This window comes from Triturus cristatus, chromosome 11, assembly GCF_964204655.1.
Source record: "Triturus cristatus chromosome 11, aTriCri1.1, whole genome shotgun sequence".
Lineage (NCBI taxonomy): Eukaryota > Metazoa > Chordata > Amphibia > Caudata > Salamandridae > Triturus > Triturus cristatus.
Window position 1 is genome coordinate 946,232,366 of NC_140594.1, and position 17,578 is coordinate 946,249,943.

The 17,578-nt window shown below is 42.2% G+C and overlaps 1 protein-coding gene across 1 annotated transcript in view; it reads right to left on the minus strand.

Moving 5' to 3' along the window:
- Positions 1-17,578, minus strand: part of LOC146785728 (uncharacterized) — a 240,133-nt gene that overhangs the window by 30,387 nt on the left and 192,168 nt on the right. The window lies entirely within an intron of this gene.

Below are 17,578 nucleotides of genomic sequence, written 5' to 3' on the forward strand. Positions count from 1 at the left end.
GAAAAGTTCAAAGAAAACATTTATTATTTTAAAAAAAAAATCGCGGGGTACGCGTACGGTAAGCTTACGGTAAGCTTACCGTACGCGTACGGTAAAAAAAAAATAAAAAATAAAATAAAATTCAGATTTAAGAGTTTAGATATTAGGGGGCTCTAAAAAGAGCCGTTGTGTTTATGAAGTGATTTTTTAGTGGTACCTACAAGTAAGTACCGATGCAGAGTCTAAGGTTCAAGAGGAAGACTCTGTTCCCTTCATCATTGAAGTGCACACCATCTCCTCTATAAATGTCTTGCATGTCGTAACGCAAGTTGTTGTGGTAAATGGAACCCATACCATAGTCACGGAGGAAAGCAGAAACAGATTTGTTGACGTGCTTTCTTGCTTTGTCAATCTGCGGACAGAAATGATTGGACCAGTTCCATTTTTGCCTTTGGCATATGTTAGAATACGCAAAGGCAGTTTTAGGGAAAAGTGAAAACAGTTGTGCAAAGGTGTCCTTCATAAGCATTTCCAGACCTACCCCAGTCAAAGTGCCTAGGTCATTGCCACCACAGTGCACTATTATGAGGTCAGGGTGTTGGATTTGCATGAAGGATTTCACCAATGGCATCAATTGGTGCCACTTTAACCCTCTCTGACCAATCCATTTAATGTCTACATTTGGCAAAGCAAGGTCTCTCACCATACCTGTTTTCTCTGCAAACTTTTCACTCCAGAAAACATAGCTGTGCCCTACAATCCACACTGTGAACATCTTCCAAGGAGATCTGGATGCACTCAGGAGGTGTAATTCAGTAGAATGGGAAAATGAAATGAAAGACAGTTTGGAAATGGAGGCATACATATTTTTTTCATAAAAAAAAAAGAACTGATTGGCTGTTTCATACCATTCTAGAATAAAAACTAGGCTGCATGTGTAAATTAATAGAAGCATGTTTTGTATTGGTACAGAAAAATGTGTTACCAAAGAACAGTATTTTGGATTTGCTGTTAGGTTTGAAAAGTCAAGCACTCTTGCTCTGTGGGATTGTAACATTGTTTGGCGAACTTCTGACCTAACTCCACACAGCAGTGTTCCATGAGCTGTTGCTATGGTAGCAGGCAGAAGTCAAGTTGGGGGAAGGGTACTAGGCAGAAGTCAAGTTGGGGGAAGGGTACTTTTGAAAAAGGGTTGGTTTTCAACCAATAGAAATGTGTGATTACATTTGAAAAAAAGGGGGATGCACTGAGATTTGAAATTAACATGTATATGTGTGGAAAAAGAGAGGGAAAGTTTGCCATTATCTGGTTCTGCTGAGAGGAGAGAGGTGTAAAGAAAAGAGATCCTGGCTCTGATAATCTGCTGTTTGAGTGCCACATTTCTTTCACAGCTAACTAATTTTAAAGGTGAGTTAAGAGTTTGAGAGGGGATGTATATGGTAAATTAAGAAATGAATAATAGAAATGGAATTCCTTTTGTTGAAGTTGTGTTTATCATTTTCTGTTTTGGGAGAAATTTAAATGTGAGGAACATGTAAAATAATATGGACTATGTTTTCACGATAAATTAAGGTGTACTGGTAAAAAAAAAGAATAGTTTAAGGGTTTGAGGTTGGACTCAGTAATGCAAATACATTCAGCATCACTAAGGCTGGTTGCCCTTGCTGGAATGTAGGCAGCCACCCAGGTTACACATGGTGGTGGTCTGAAAAAGCAGTTTGGACATGTGCTTTTTTAAGAATCTGAAAAGTGGATTCATAATGTGTCAGTCTGTAAAAGTGATTATCACTTGTCAAAAAAAAGAGCAGTAAGTGTGCTTTCAAATTGGCAAAGAAATTTCGTTTTGTGACTAATGTGAAAACATGACTGTGTGCAAAGAGGAATTATAGGCAGAGATTTATTGCGTATTGCTCTGGTGATTTCACAGTTGCATTAGATGGAAAGGGGGAGCCATTTTTTGGTGCAGAAGCAGACTCTTAGCACACACCCAGCTGCTTACCATGTGGAATCATGCACAGTATTTACAAGCGAGTGGGGTTTGAGGTTTCAGTCAGTAATGCAAATACATTCAGCATCACTAAGGCTGGTTGCCCTTGCTGGAATGTAGGCAGTCACCCAGGTTACACATGGTGGTGGTCTGAAAAAGCAGTTTGGACATGTGCTTTTTTAAGAATCTGAAAAGTGGATTCATAATGTGTCAGTCTGTAAAAGTGATTATCACTTGCCAAAAAAAAGAGCAGTAAGTGTGCTTTCAAATTGGCAAAGAAATTTCGTTTTGTGACTAATGTGAAAACATGACTCTGTGTGCAAAGAGGAATTATAGGCAGAGATTTATTGCATATTGCTCTGGTGATTTCACAGTTGCATTAGATGGAAAGGGGGAGCCATTTTTTGGTGCAGAAGCAGACTCTTAGCACACACCCAGCTGCTTACCATGTGGAATCATGCACAGTATTTACAAGCGAGTGGGGTTTGAGGTTTCAGTCAGTAATGCAAATACATTCAGCATCACTAAGGCTGGTTGCCCTTGCTGGAATGTAGGCAGTCACCCAGGTTACACATGGTGGTGGTCTGAAAAAGCAGTTTGGACATGTGCTTTTTTAAGAATCTGAAAAGTGGATTCATAATGTGTCAGTCTGTAAAAGTGATTATCACTTGCCAAAAAAAAGAGTAGTAAGTGTGCTTTCAAATTGGCAAAGAAATTTCGTTTTCTGCCTAATTTCAAACCATGACTCTGTGTGCACACAGGAATTGTTTTTAGATATTTAATTTGTGATGGTGTTATTGTGATTTTCACTTGTAGGAAAGGGGTACATAGTATTTTAATATTTGAAAAGATCATAAAAAATGTAGTAATATATTTAAATTAAAAAAAGAATTTTTTTTTTTAGTTTTTTTCAGGTATTGCTGAAGAGCAGTGAACAAAATTTAAGATGCCTACAAAATCCAGAGAAAAGAAAGACCACAAAAAAAACCTATATTTGAAGACAACTGGAGGACCTAAGTTAGTTGGAGATGCTCATGTTGGGAAAAAGAAAAAATCTTCTGGTAAGCAGACAAAAACATTTTTAAAGAACCTCTTCAAAAAAAGGAAAAATGTACAAAATGTCTGTACTGGAAAGAATGTTCTCAATAGAAAAGGACAGGAAAAATTGAGAATTTAATTAAAGCAAATATACCTTCTGCAACTAAAACAATTAACTTAAACAGAAAAACAGCGTTTAAAGAGATACGTAGAAAAATGTTTCAGAGAAGAGTTATGTCCAATTTGATAAAGGATGTGAAGAAATATAAGCAAAAGGCTAAGTTTTATAAGAGAAAAAAAGAAATTGAAGCCATTGCAGCAAAGGCATTAGAATTAAAAAGGAAACTATTCATTTTAATTTTGAATAGGATGCGTACATTAGAAAAAAAGGTTAATGTACTGAAATCACAAAGCAAAAGGAAAAGAGTAGTAAACAGAACAAACTTTTGTAAAGTGTTTTTAGGAAAATGGATGCATAGTTCAAGTAGTGAACCTTTTTTTAATGAAGAGAGCTATTTTCAAAGTAATAGTTTGCTGCATGCAGTTGACACCAGAGGTCGTGCTTACGAAGTGAAAAATGGTTGCATAATGGAGAAGGAGATAATGGTTCCAAGAGATGAGGTACAAGTGATGGCGGATGAGGCTATGGGGAGACGTCCTAAAGCCCCAGTGTACACTTGGAATTGTAGTAGTATTTGCACTGTGCGTCAGGAATCTATTGATAAATTTCGTGAGTTTCTAAGAGAATATAGTAAAAAAAGTGTAAAACAAAAGATTAAGGTGCTTCAAAGTCTAGATCCATGCAGAGTGAGAGAGAATACTGGTTTGCAGGGTCATTCTCTGGCTTGTCTATCTAGAAAAGTGTGTAATAGTGTTTTCCATCATTTTAGGATGCTGGCTGTTCATCATACTGAAATGAGAAAGTTTGTGAGACGGTTGTATTTTGCTAAAAGTCCAGCAATAAAGTTACATGAATTGAATAGGGCTCTGTTCCGTGGATCGGTATCAGATGTAGAGAAGGTTGTTGATGAAATTCAGTTTTGTTACTTTGGTCCTGAACAAAACAGTGCAGAGAAGGACACAGTAAATGAGGAAGAAGTGGAAGAGAATGTAGAACCCTCTGTAAGTAAGACATTTAATGATCACATAACAAAATTTGCAATAATCTCTAATGAAAGACCAAATATTACTTGTATTTGTTGCCGCAGAACTCATTATAGAAAACAAACTAGGAATGTTGATCTCTACAGAAAGAGTGAAAATGAAGATAATTATAAGTGGAAGGATTTTGCCACATATATATTTCTTGAAAATTGTTTTGAATTGGGTGAAGATCAGCGTATTTGTAAATACTGTTACAACAAGTTAGAGGAAAATAGAATGCCGACCAGAGCTGTACATAATAATTTAGAATTGGATGCTATTCCTGCTGAACTTTCAGAATTAAATACATATGAGTCTATACTCATTCAATGTGTTCATCCGTTCCAGACCATAGTACGTATGGAGCCCAAAACTGGTAAATTACCTCCTTCAGATTTACTGAGAGGTTTAAAAGGTAGAGTGGTGTATTTGCCCTTGGATTTGAAAAAAAATATGGAAACTATTGATGCGGATACTTTGGAAACTGAACCATTAGTTATTCTGGTTAATGGTGTACCTACAAAGAATAAGAAGATTTGGCAGGAGCTGGTAGATGTACGGAAAGTACAAAGAGCAAATTTGTATTTGAAAAGGAATAACAAATGGTATGAATCAATTTATATAAGAAGAAGAAGAAGAAGAAGATTTACAAGAAGACACAGAAACACCAACTGGACAAATTGAAAAAGTGGACAAGTCAAAGGAAGAAGAAATTTATGAACATTTTAGCATACATCCTCTTCATTCAAAAGAAGTTATGGGAGACAATATTGATCTGTTTCAGATGAAGAAAGCAAAAGGAACTCCCGTGAGTGTATGGGAGGAGAGCTTGGAAGCTCGATGTTTTCCCCAGCTGTTTCCTAAAGGAAAAGGAGGACGATACGATGAACGTCCAGAACAGATTCCAGCTTCTGAGTATCGGACTACAAGACTATATGCTGAAGATCCCAGATTTCGACAAAGTATTCCTTATTTGTTCCATCTTTTATTTGAAAGCGACTTGTCTGCACTGTCTTATGCAGTAAATCACATTTTAAAAAGTGGAGTAAATTTACAAAATGTGTCTGCTAAGGATTTTATGGAGAAAGTGCAGCACCGAGATGATCATTTGGAAACACAACTGATCAATCTGATGGCTTGTCAGCGTGGGACAAATGAATATTGGTTCCGACGCCATGGTGAACTAAAATGCATGTTACGGAATTTAGGAACACCAACATGGTTCGTTACCCTAAGCTGTGCCGAGTACGCTTGGGATGATTTACTGGATTTTCTACGAGAGGCCAATTCAAACATTAAAAACATCGAATACAAGACAGCAGGAGAACTGTGCTCATTGGATCCGGTTAATGTTTGCAGATATTTCAATCATAGATTTGAGGCTATGATGTCCTTCATCTGCAATAAAAAAAATCCACCTCTAGGAGAAGTAGTGGATTTCTTTTGGAGAAAAGAGTACCAGGCAAGAGGTGCTCCTCATATTCATATGCTGTTGTGGATCAAGGATGCCCCAAAGTTTGGAACAGATGCTGATGAAGCAGTGTTATCTTACATTGAAGAATATGCAACATGTGCTATACCAAAAAGCACAGAAGAGAAAAAGTTAAAGGAGCAAGTTTTACGTTTCCAAAGTCATCGGTGTGGAAAATACTGTCGACGGAAATACAAGAGCAAAGATAAATACTACACTAAATATCGATTTGGATTTCCTAGACCTGTTCTTTCAAATGGAAGAGTAAACAGTTTTATGTCATCTGTGAGACATACTATCACAAGAAAATCACCTAAGAATACCTACAACCTTAAAAGAAAAGAAGAATCAAAAAATATAAATGACTACAACCCAGTCATTTTATCCATGTGGAATGCTAACATGGATATACAGTATGTAGCTGACAATTCCATTGCTGTTGCTCGATATGTAACGTCTTACATTACGAAATCAGAAAAAACAGAATTGAAGGAAATGTGGGAAGAGATTTCTCACGAGAAGACTGTCAGTAAGAAGCTGTACAGTTTCAGTTTGAAGATGTTATCGCATCGAGAAATTGGATCCTACGAATGTTCAGATAGGTTATCTTCTGCAAGTCTCTACTCGAAATCAAGAAGAATAATTTGGGCAAGTTTAGGCCTTGCAGCAATGAGAAATCGGGTACTGAAATCTGTTGGAGAAATTGAATATTTGGCCGAGAATGACCCAGAAAGTACAGATATTTTTAAATCAAACATGTTGGACACATATTATCCCAAGAGAAGTCATCATCTGGAGAACATGTGTCTCTATGAAGTGCTGCAGAACTACATTTATTCACGGAAAGCCGCAGAAGACATCAACAATGGAAAATATAAAGTCATTGGTGAGGAAGGATGTTTGGTGAAGCAAACAAAAGGAAGTTTGATAAATCACCGGAAGCTGAGTTGCGACACTACTGACAAAAAGGAATTTTACTACTTGGCACTTTTACAGCTGTTTAAACCATGGCGTACAGAGGATGAACTACTGGGAGAATTTCAAAGCTATGAAGATTCCTTTAATGCTTGCAAAGACAGCATACAATGCAGTACATTCACAACTTATCTGCAAATGTTAAATGAAGAAATTGAACAGGAAACTACAATTGCAGCAGAAATAGCTAGAGACAGTTCTCAGGACAGCCAAAGTTCAGGAACACTCAGTCAAGATCCCCTAGGACAACCAATCGTTGAAAATGAAGCATCAATAGCCATGATTGAAGTGGAAACGGCTATGAATCAAGCACAAGAAGAATTTATAGACTTACAAAATTTGGAAAGACAACTGAACGAAGAGCAGCAACAAATTTATGAAGAGATCAGAAACAAAATTGATCACGGATTTCTACATGAAAAAAAAGAGTGCTCATGCACATCATTTCATCCAATCAGGATGTATGTAAGTGGACAAGCTGGAACTGGAAAAAGTTTCTTAATAAAAGTCATCAGAAGCTACCTACAGCAAAAAACGGATTCTACTTTGTCTTGTGTGGTTACTGCTCCAACTGGGTTAGCAGCATATAACATAAAAGGAATCACTTTACATCGTTTGCTAATGTTACCAGTGGAGCATGAGAACAAAATACAATACAACAAGCTAACTGGAGAAGCATGCTTGGAAGTTTCAAGAGTATTGAAGAAGATGCAAGTTCTCATTATTGATGAGGTGAGCATGGTATCAAACTTAATGCTTGCCTTTGTGCATTTAAGAATGCAGCAAATTCTAAGGACAGACTATGACGTGTTATTTGGAGGAAAACACGTCATAGTTTTTGGAGATCTTTTGCAACTTACTCCAGTTAAAGGACAACCAGTGTTTAATACTGTGACACATGAAGACACGAAGAAGTCATTGGGAAGCATCGGTAATACAAATATTTGGTCCTTCTTTGAGTACAAGGAACTTACTACTAATATGAGGCAAGCAAACGATGAAGAATATGGAAGTATTCTGAAAGATATCAGAATTGGACTACTCACTGAAGCTGGCAAAAAAGCATTACAGAGTCGGCTGCTACATAATTTATTTCCAAAGGAAGAAATAGTTGCAGAGAAGATATACAAGAACATTGCAGAAAACAAAAGTGTCATCTGCTTAATGCCAACTCTACGTGAATGCTCAATATTCAATGAGGAGCTTTTGAAATTGGAAAAGGAAGATATCAGGAAATTGTAAGCAGTGGACAAAATTGAGGATGGAAGAATTACTGCTATGATTACTTACCGGTAATCCCCATTACTCTTAGTCCTACTTGTCCTCGACCCAGTCATCAATAATGAGGTATTCCACAAGACAGGAAACAAAACAGGAAACGCTTTTTAGGCTCCACCCACCCTCCCGTCAGGGGCTATAAGAACCCAGCCAACCAAAAGCACATCCTGACATACCAAGCAACAAAGGCCTGGACAGGGAGGGCGGGTGGGAAGTATGACAGGGTCGAGGACGAGTAGGACTAAGAGTAATGGGGATTACCGGTAAGTAATCATAGCATTACCTCTACGTCCCTCGTCCTCGACCCAGTCATCACTAATGAGGCATACCAAAGCACCCCCAACAACAGGCCTTTGGCAAACCACACAGAAAACAGAGACCGAACACAAAGAGGCATGCAGCAAAAATTTTGTTAATGAAAAAACACAGAAACAGGGAGGCGGAACAACCTCCACAGCACGCAACACACCGCTACCGAAATAGGGGCGGTCAGACAGAGCACAATTCAAGCGACAGTGCCTCACAAAAGTAGACTCAGAGGCCCACGTCCCAGCCCGACAGATTTCATCAAGGGAAACCCCATGAAAAGCAGCCCAGGAAGCAGAAACACCCCTAGTGGAACGGGCCTGAACACCAGAAGGCAAGGCAAACCAGATCCCTGATAAGCCAAAGAAACAACAGACTTGATCCAGCGACCAAGAGTAAGCCGAGACGCAGCTTTACCCAGACCAGCCAAACCAAAAGTCACAAAAAGGGAGTCCGAGGAACGGAACCCCGCAGACCGTGCAACATAAAGGGAGAAAGCACGCCGCACATCCAAAGAGTGAAGTAACAACTCAGCAGGGGAAGAAGGAGAAGGACAGAAAGAAGGAAGAATCAACTCCTGAGAGCAATGAAACCAAGAACGAATCTTGGGAACAAAACCAGGATCCAAAGAAAGGACCACCGCGTCATCCAAGAAACGCAAAAAGGGAGGAGAACAACGCAAAGCAGCGAGTTCACCCAACCGCCTGGCAGAAGACACAGCAACCAAAAACGCCACCTTAAAAGATAGAAACTTAAGGTCCACCGACTCCAATGGCTCAAAAGGAGCAGACTGCAGAGCACCCAAGACCAAAGAGGGATCCCAAGGAGGAACCGGAGAGCGTGAAGAAGGAGACGACAGAGAGAAACTCCGGAACAAACGGGAAACCAACAAACCATCCGCAGGAGGAAGAGAAGCCGGATCCCGGAAAGCCCGAAGAGCAGCCCACTGGCCCCTCAGAGTAGACAAGGCATATATTTTCTGAAACCCATCCAAGAAAAACAGCAGAATGGAAGCGATAGGACAAGAGACAGGAGAGAGACCAAGCCCCGCACACCAAGAGGAGAAAGAAGTCCAATGTTTAGAGTAGGAGGACAAAGTGGAACCCCTACGAGACCCTTGCATCACAGAGATGAGGTGATCAGGCAAACCCCGGACCCCAAGCGACAACCGTTCAACCTTCAAACCGCCAAGGTGAGAGGGACCAGGAGGGAAGGGGAGGGGGACCTCAGGGGAGACGGATAACGTGGCAGAATCCAAGGAGGGCCCACCGTCAGGTTCAACAACAAAAGGGAACCAGGACCTCCGCGGCCAGTGAGGTAAGACCGCTACCACCTGGGCACCCAACCTCTGGACCTTCAGCAAGAAGGCAGGAATCAGGGGGAAGGGGGGGGGAAGGCGTACAGCAACCAAGGGGGCCACCGAAGAGACAACGCCTCCACCCCCCAAGCACCCGACTCCGGGGTCCGAGAACAAAACAGGGGGAGTTGAGCATCCGCCCGGGAGGCAAACAAGTCCAGCAGGGGAGTCCCGAACCTCCGACAGATCAACCGGAACACCCTGGGGGAGAGACACAGGGAGAGGGAAGATGGAAACCTGCGACTCAAGGCGTCCGCCACCACATTGTCTACCCCCCCGGATATGCTGAGGCGAGAGAGCCAGAAGATGACGCTCCGCCCAACCTGCAATCGCACAAGCCACCAAATTCAAGGAAGGGCTGCGAGTACTGCCCTGGTGGGTGATGTAAGCCACAGTCACGGTGTTGTCCGACCTCACCAGGACATTGCACCCCAGCAGACGGGAATGGAAGAAACGAAGAGCCCTGGCCACAGCAGACAGTTCCCCCAATTGGACGAGCGAAGGGACTCCATCCGGAGCCAGCGAGCCTGAACAGACCACTGTCCCAACGTGGCCCCCCAACCGGCCGCACTGGCATCCGTCGTCAACACCAAAGGGGGCGGCAGGTGAATCCACATCCCCTTCGAGAGATTCGCGGAATCCAGCCACCACTGGAGATCCGACACCACCCCAAGGACACAGGCACAGACAGAGCATAGTCCTGAACTGGAAACGGCACCCAACGCTGAACAAGCCACAGCAGAGGCCGCAGATGAACCCCGGCCCAGGGCACCGTGAAGACAGCAGCGGCCATATGACCCTGAACCTCGAGCCACTGAAGAAGGGGGGCCGTAGCCTGGGACAACAAGATCCGCAACAGGGACTGAAGACGCCGAATCCGGCAGGAACACGTAGCCCAGGACGGAGTCGAAGATGGCCCCAATGAAAGTCCGTCGAGTGGCAGGAAGAAGCTGGCACTTTGGAAAGTTCACCAGAAAACCATGACTTTCTAGCGTAAGGATGGTCAATGAAAGGTGCTGAGACACGACCTCTGGGGAGGGAGCCTGGAGCAGCCAATCGTCCAGGTAGGGGAACACAGACACCCCCCGGAGGTGAAGAAGGGCCACCAAAGGAGCAACCACCTTGGTGAACACTCGGGGAGCGGACCGGAGACCAAACGGAAGGACACAGAACTGCCAATGATGACCCTCCAGGCAGAAACGCAGGAACATCTGATCCTCCCGGGCCACCGGCACATGAAGGAAGGCGTCCTGGAGATCCAGAGTAGTAAACACCCATCCGGCCTGAATCAGCGGGACCACTCGCTGCAAGGTCTCCATCTTGAACGGGATCTTCTTCACAAATAGGTTCAGACTCCGGAGATTGACGACAATCCGGAACCCCCCCCGTGACTTTCGGCACCAGGAAAACAATCGAATAGGTCCCCAGACCCCCCTCGAACCAGGGAACGGGAACAACAGCGTTCTTGAAAAACAGGGCCCGAACACCGTCCCCAAGGATTGGCGACGGGAGTGGCACAAGGAAGTCGGAGTCCGCACTACACCCGAGGGAGGCAGAAACACGATCCGAAACCCCCCGGTCCAGGACATCCAGCGCCCACTGATCCGAGGTAGACAGACGCCAGGCTGGAAGGAACAACCTCAATCTCCCACCAACCATGGGCGCCACTCCAGTGGGATCCATGAACGGAGGGGCATAGTCAGCAACGCTGCGGCCCAGGACCAGCATCACGAGGAGGCTTCTTCTGGAACATCCGAGGGAAACCACGACCAGCTCCACGAGAACCTTTAAAGGAGAATCGCTGAAACCGGGAAGGTTGACGAAAAGACTTGGCCTGCGAAGAGGAATGATTTCGTTCTTTAAACACTTTATGCAGTTTGTCTTCCAAGGCATCCCCAAAGAGACGAGTGTCAGTAAAAGGTAAACGTAAGGCCATGGACCTCTGGGCGGCATCAGTATTCCAACCTTACAACAACAGATTCCTACGAGCCGCGATAGAGGAACCACAAGACAGAGCAGAAGCACGTACGGAATCAAAGGCAATATCCGATAGGAACTTAGCCTGACGTTCCATCGATTCCAGTAAATCCGGACAGCAACCACCCTCCTGCATAGTCGAGAACAAAGTCTTAAAGTCAGCCAAGAGTGATAGCGCCACATAAGCACCGTAAATAGCTGCACGGACGGCAAGGTGAGAACCAGCATAGGATTTGCGCAAAGCAGTGTCAATCTCTTTATCCACTCCATCGCGAAGAATGTTATCATCAACTATGGAGGGACGACCAACCAAACTAGCGACAAAGGATTCCACACGCACAGACTCAGGAAAGGACACCTCCATGTCCTGCAAAGGGTAGAGCTTCGACATGAAGCGCGGAAACATAATATGATCAGGGTCTTACCACTCATTCAAGAGTACATCCATCACAAATGGATGTACAGGAAGCGAAGACGTAACCGGCTTTCTAAATTGCGGTAGAACTGCATCCGAAGAAGTACTGGCCACAGCGTCATCTGGGAACCCCATGTTCACACGCACATGAGAAAGAAAGTCCGGCAACAGTTCCCTGGAGACATACTTTCCCTTTAGATCCACCGAACTCAAAGATCAAGAGGAAATGTCAGAGTAAAGGGCCGCGTACCCACCAGAACGACCCCCAGCAGACTTCAAGGAGGACTTCAGGTCAGACAAGGTCACCAAAATAAGACGCTTCAAACGGTCAACATCCAGCTTGGGACGCTACCCAGGGGGTACAGGATCCCCACTGTCCTGAAGAGAAGAGGAAGAAGACACAGGAGACACATGTCTCCTCTTCCTATGATGCTTCCCCATCAAAAAGCAGCAGCGAGCGTAGAACAATACAGCAAGTCATGAAGCAGAGAACTGACAACCCACCTCCATTATTAAAGAAAAGGAATCATGAAAAACCCCGCCCCAATCGAGGCAAAAAGTGGGTGTGGCTTAAGACAGTACCTGAAAACAAGGCAGCGCGCGGCCGCCGAAGGCAGAGAGAAGCAGCAGCGCAACCGGAGCCCACCCGGGCGCCGCGACCAACCCGGAAAAGGAAGGAGCACTCGGTCCCCAACCCGAGCGCTCCAAGGTCCGACAACAGCAGCGCAACCGGAGCCCACCCGGGCGCTGTCAAGACCGCCGCAGAATGAAGGAGCACTCGGCCCCCAACCCGAGTGCACCAAAAACAGGAAACGGAGCGCCCGGACCCCACCCCGGGCGCTCCAACCGGAAGGCGGAATTTACAAAAACAGACGGAGCGCCCGGCCTCGCAAACCGGGCGCTCCATCATGACTGCCCCGTCTGACAGCAATGGCAAAGAGCACACCGGGTGCCCCATCCAGGATGCATACGGAGCGCCCGGACCCCAAACCGGGCGCTCCGCAACTGAGAGACAGACGGAGAAGCGGAGCACACGGTGCAACCCGAGAGCACCATAGCGAACCCCAGGGAGCGCCTGGAACCGCCACTCGGACGCTCCCTCAAGGCAAACATACTCACCCCACAGCCAGAGCCCCCAAATCCACCAAGGCAGGGGAAAACTCACGTGACCAGCAACCGGAACAGCACGAACAGGAACCCAGGAAGCCAGTACAGCCCAGCAGGACCAGCAGCCAGGAGCCTGTAGAGTCCAGGAAGCCCAGCAGCCCGACTCAACGAAGTCCCACGGAGGTCCAGCAGCGCCCCCAAAGCCCAGCAGAGGAGGACACCACAAGACAACACGAAGCAGGTAAGTGCCCGGCACCTACCCCAGCGTCCCCGTCAGGTCCACTGACAGGAAACAAAACAGGATGTGCTTTTGGTTGGCTGGGTTCTTATAGCCCCTGACGGGAGGGTGGGTGGAGCCTAAAAAGTGTTTCCTGTTTTGTTTCCTGTCTTGTGGAATACCTCATTAGTGATGACTGGGTCGAGGACGAGGGACGTAGAGGTAATGTCACATTAACAGGCACACTGAAAAATAAATTGGATTCACTAGAGAAGAACATTTCCAAAACAGCTGGATTAGAAAAAAATCTATATGTTTGCATGAACTGTAGAGTATTTTTAAGGAGAAATTTGGATGTTGAAAAAGGTTTAGTTAATGGAGCTATGGGAAGAGTTGTGGGTTTTATTAATTATCAGAAAAAAGATGGAATTGAATGTTTAAAAATAAAATTTGATCAGATAGAAGAAGTTAAAGACATTTGTCGTTGTTCAGTTCGTTTCATGCTTGTGAAAGACTTATATGTACGTAGGAAGCAGTTTCCGTTTTCTCTAGCATATGCTGTAACTATTCACAAGTCTCAAGGATTGACTGTAGATTGTGCATTTGTGAACATTGGTTCAACTGTGTTCAAAGAAGGTATGGCATATGTTGCTTTGTCACGAGTGAAAACATTATCAGGTTTATTCATGATAGACTTTGATGATTCAAAAGTTAGTGCTGATACAAATTGTGTTAAGGAGTATAATAGATTAAGAAGAAGCTATGCTCCTCATTTAGGTCAGTATCCTGTGTTGGAGAAACGTGTAGTTTCTTGTAAAAGGAGAAATGAGAATATCTGTAATGAAGATGTAGAGAGGAGGAAAAAAAAGGAGTGATGTAATTGCAAGCAAAAAGAATAAGGAAAATGAAGAACAGGTTGTAGGATGTCATTTTGAAAATAGCTCTGGTGTCAACTGCTACGCTAATGTAGTGCTGAATGTTGCATTTTATCTGGAAAGTTTGCAAAAGCAGATAATAGTAAATCAGAGAAAAAGATTCTGTTCTGTGCTGAGTCTCCTTTTTGAAAAGCTGAGTATTGATAAAACTAAAATAGAAAGTGCTACTGAAATTAGAAAACTTTTAGATGTATGTTCAGGACGAACACAGTTTTCTCAAAATGAACAGCAAGACGCACAGGAATTCTTGATGTATTTTCTTCAGGTACTGGAAGAAGAAGGGGTTGCCATTGAAAAGTTATTTGGTCTCTCTTATAAATGGGAACATAGTTGTGAAAGCTGTTATAATATATGTGGCTCTAATGTTGATAATGAAAGGTTTATTTATTTAACATTGCCAGAGAGTAAAACAGTCAGTTTTGCTAAATTAGTTAAAGATGCTAATCATAGCATGCAATGCGGTGAGTGTAAATCTGACATGTTTTCAACGTTAATTTTAAAGGAATACGGACAGTATGTAATTTTAATGATGCAACGCTGTAAAGCTGATGGTTCAAAATTAGATACTTTAATAAAGAAGTTTACAGGACAGCAATTATCAATCTCTGGAAAAACTTTTGTAACAGTTGCAATAATTTTCCATGATGGACCTACTGTAACTTCTGGTCATTACACAGTTTATCTTAAATGTGAAAAAGGCTGGACACTGTGTAATGATTCCCAATTGATTTTTAAGCAACGTTTGCCTTTTGATTTAGCAAATTCCTATCTAATCTTCCTGAAACCTAAATTTTAGAGAGATTTGGCAACATCTGGACAAAACAATTTTACCATTTTATTGGATTACCATTGGAATTTTCTAAAAAAATGATTTTTCAAATTATCATTTGGCCTAATGGAAAGGTAACCAATTGTAATGTGGACTTTTGAAATTTTTATTGAAACTTTGGAAAACCAAAAATTTAGACAAAATCGGTAACATCTGCACAATTTAAATTTTGGAATGTTATTGGAAATTTATTCAAAAAAGATTTTTAAAATTACTATTTGGCCATGCGGAAAAGTAAACAATTGTATTGTGGACTTATTTAATTATTAATTAATCTTTCGGAAACCAAAATGTTAGAGAATCGGTGAGATCTGTACAATTTAAACTTTAGAATGTTATTGGATTACCATTGGAAATTTAATCAAAAAAGAATTTTTAAAGGCCTAAAGGAAATGGAACCAGATGTATTGTGGAGTTATTTGAGATATATTTTTGTGATAATATTTCTGAAACAAAAATGACAAACGGTATTTTAAAGAAAAAAGTATTGATATTAGTTGATATTTTTTAAGAATATTATGCATTTCTTTAAAGTTATGTTTAAGTTAAAAGAGATTCTGGGCTTTTTTTATACAATCTTTGAGATTGTTTTTTTTTTTTTTGCCCGCTGTAAAATGATGAATGCAATTGCTTTCACAATTTATAGTGAAATGCAATATATTCTGAAAACAGCAAAAAAAAGGCAAAAAATTTTATGGGAAAAATATGTAAATACGTGTACTGTGTTATATATTGATTTATTTAATATTAATACTTTTTTCTTTTTTTTCAGATTGTGAAAGAAAATTTTCATTAAAAAACCAACCATTTTTTTCAAGTAAATACAATTACATTTTAATTATAAATTAAATTGTTGGGTGGGACAGGTAAGTGAGAAATTAGAAGGTCTCTTTCTTCCACTTTATCTCAAAAAGATTTATAAAAATTAGTTATTAATTTCTCAAGGATCTTGAGATGTGGTAATTGATTTTTAGTGTATTTTTTTAAAAAAAAAAAAAGAGAAAAATACGCTTACCGTGCGCGTACGGTAAAAAAAAAAAAAAAAAGTTTCAAAGAAAAAATAAAAAAAAGTTGAGAGGTAAGGTTGGCTCTTATAAGAGCCGTTGGGTTCATACAGGGATGGAGGAAAGAAAGAATGGGAGTATTATGAGCGTCTACAAACATGCTGGTCTATCTTATTGTTAATAAGGGGAACACTGATCTCCCCAAAAACAATAAGACCACCACATTTTGTACACCTCATTTCAACCCTCCCAAATCGAGGGTTGATGTCCACAGGAAAAGAAGAAGGTGATGCTCCAACATCAGAGGAAGGGCTCAGCTGAGCTGCCGATGATGTACTCGGCTGAGCATCTGAGGCTGGGCTCTGGTGACTTACTGAAGAGTTTTCTCCAGTATGTCGAGCAAAGGTCCTTGGGTGTCTGTCCTGGAGGTGTCTCTTCATAGAGTGATTTCCAAAGGAATATTTCTTCCTTGGATTTCCTCTTGATAAAACACGACCACAAAGTATGCAAGTGACCAATTGAGCATTCACCTTTTTCTCCCCCTCTGGAAAAGTGAAATACTCCCATACAAAAGAAGTCTTTTGTTTCCTCCTTCTCTGGATCATGGTGGTGCTGCTAGCCTCACTCTCGGAAGAGGTCTGCTGTTCTGCCATTGTATCCCAATGTCAATCCAGCTCCTGCTCCTAGAGAATCACAAGCAGAAATGAGGGGAATGGGTGTGGTGTGGGAAGAATCTGGAACTGAAAGTAGTTTCAACCAATGAAAAGTGTTCTTTCAAGCAGTAATGAGGGGAATGGGTGTGGTGTGGGAAGTTTCTGGAAGTGAAAGTAATTTCAACCAATAAAAAGTGTTCTTTGTAAGTCACATGACCTGCCGTGCGCGCACGTGACGCTTACGGTGCGCTTACGCAGCGCGTATGTCACACTCGCGCATGCGCATTACACGCCCCTGCGTAACCGCGACGTTGCTTCCGGGTGTACGCGTACATCACGCACGTATTGCGTATCGCGCATGCGCATTACACGCCCCTGCATACCCGCGACGTTGCTTCCGGGTGTACGCGTACGTCACGCACGTATCACGTACGCGCACCGTACTTATGACGTACGAAGCGCGTACCGTCAGCTTACCGTACGTGCACGGAAAAAAATGCATAAAAAAAAAAAAACCTTTCCATAATGCAGGATATAGTACATATATTATTTTATACAAAGGCTTACAAAAAATGACAAAAAAAAATTTGCATTTAAAAAACCGTACAAATTCACTGAAAAAACCATGGGTATCACACACGTTATAGTTAGAAATTAGCATTTTAAAAACCTTGCAAATTCACTGAAAAAACCATAGGTTTCAAACATGTTATAGTTAGGGATTAGCATTTAAAAAACCTTGCAAATTCACTGAAAAAACCATAGGTTTCACACACGTTATAGTTAGGAATTAGCATTTAAAAAACCTTAGAAATTCAATGAAAAAACCAAAGGTTTCACACATGTTATAGTTAGCTGGACATTTCACTCGTAAAAAACCAATGAAATTTCCCCGTTATAGTTAGTT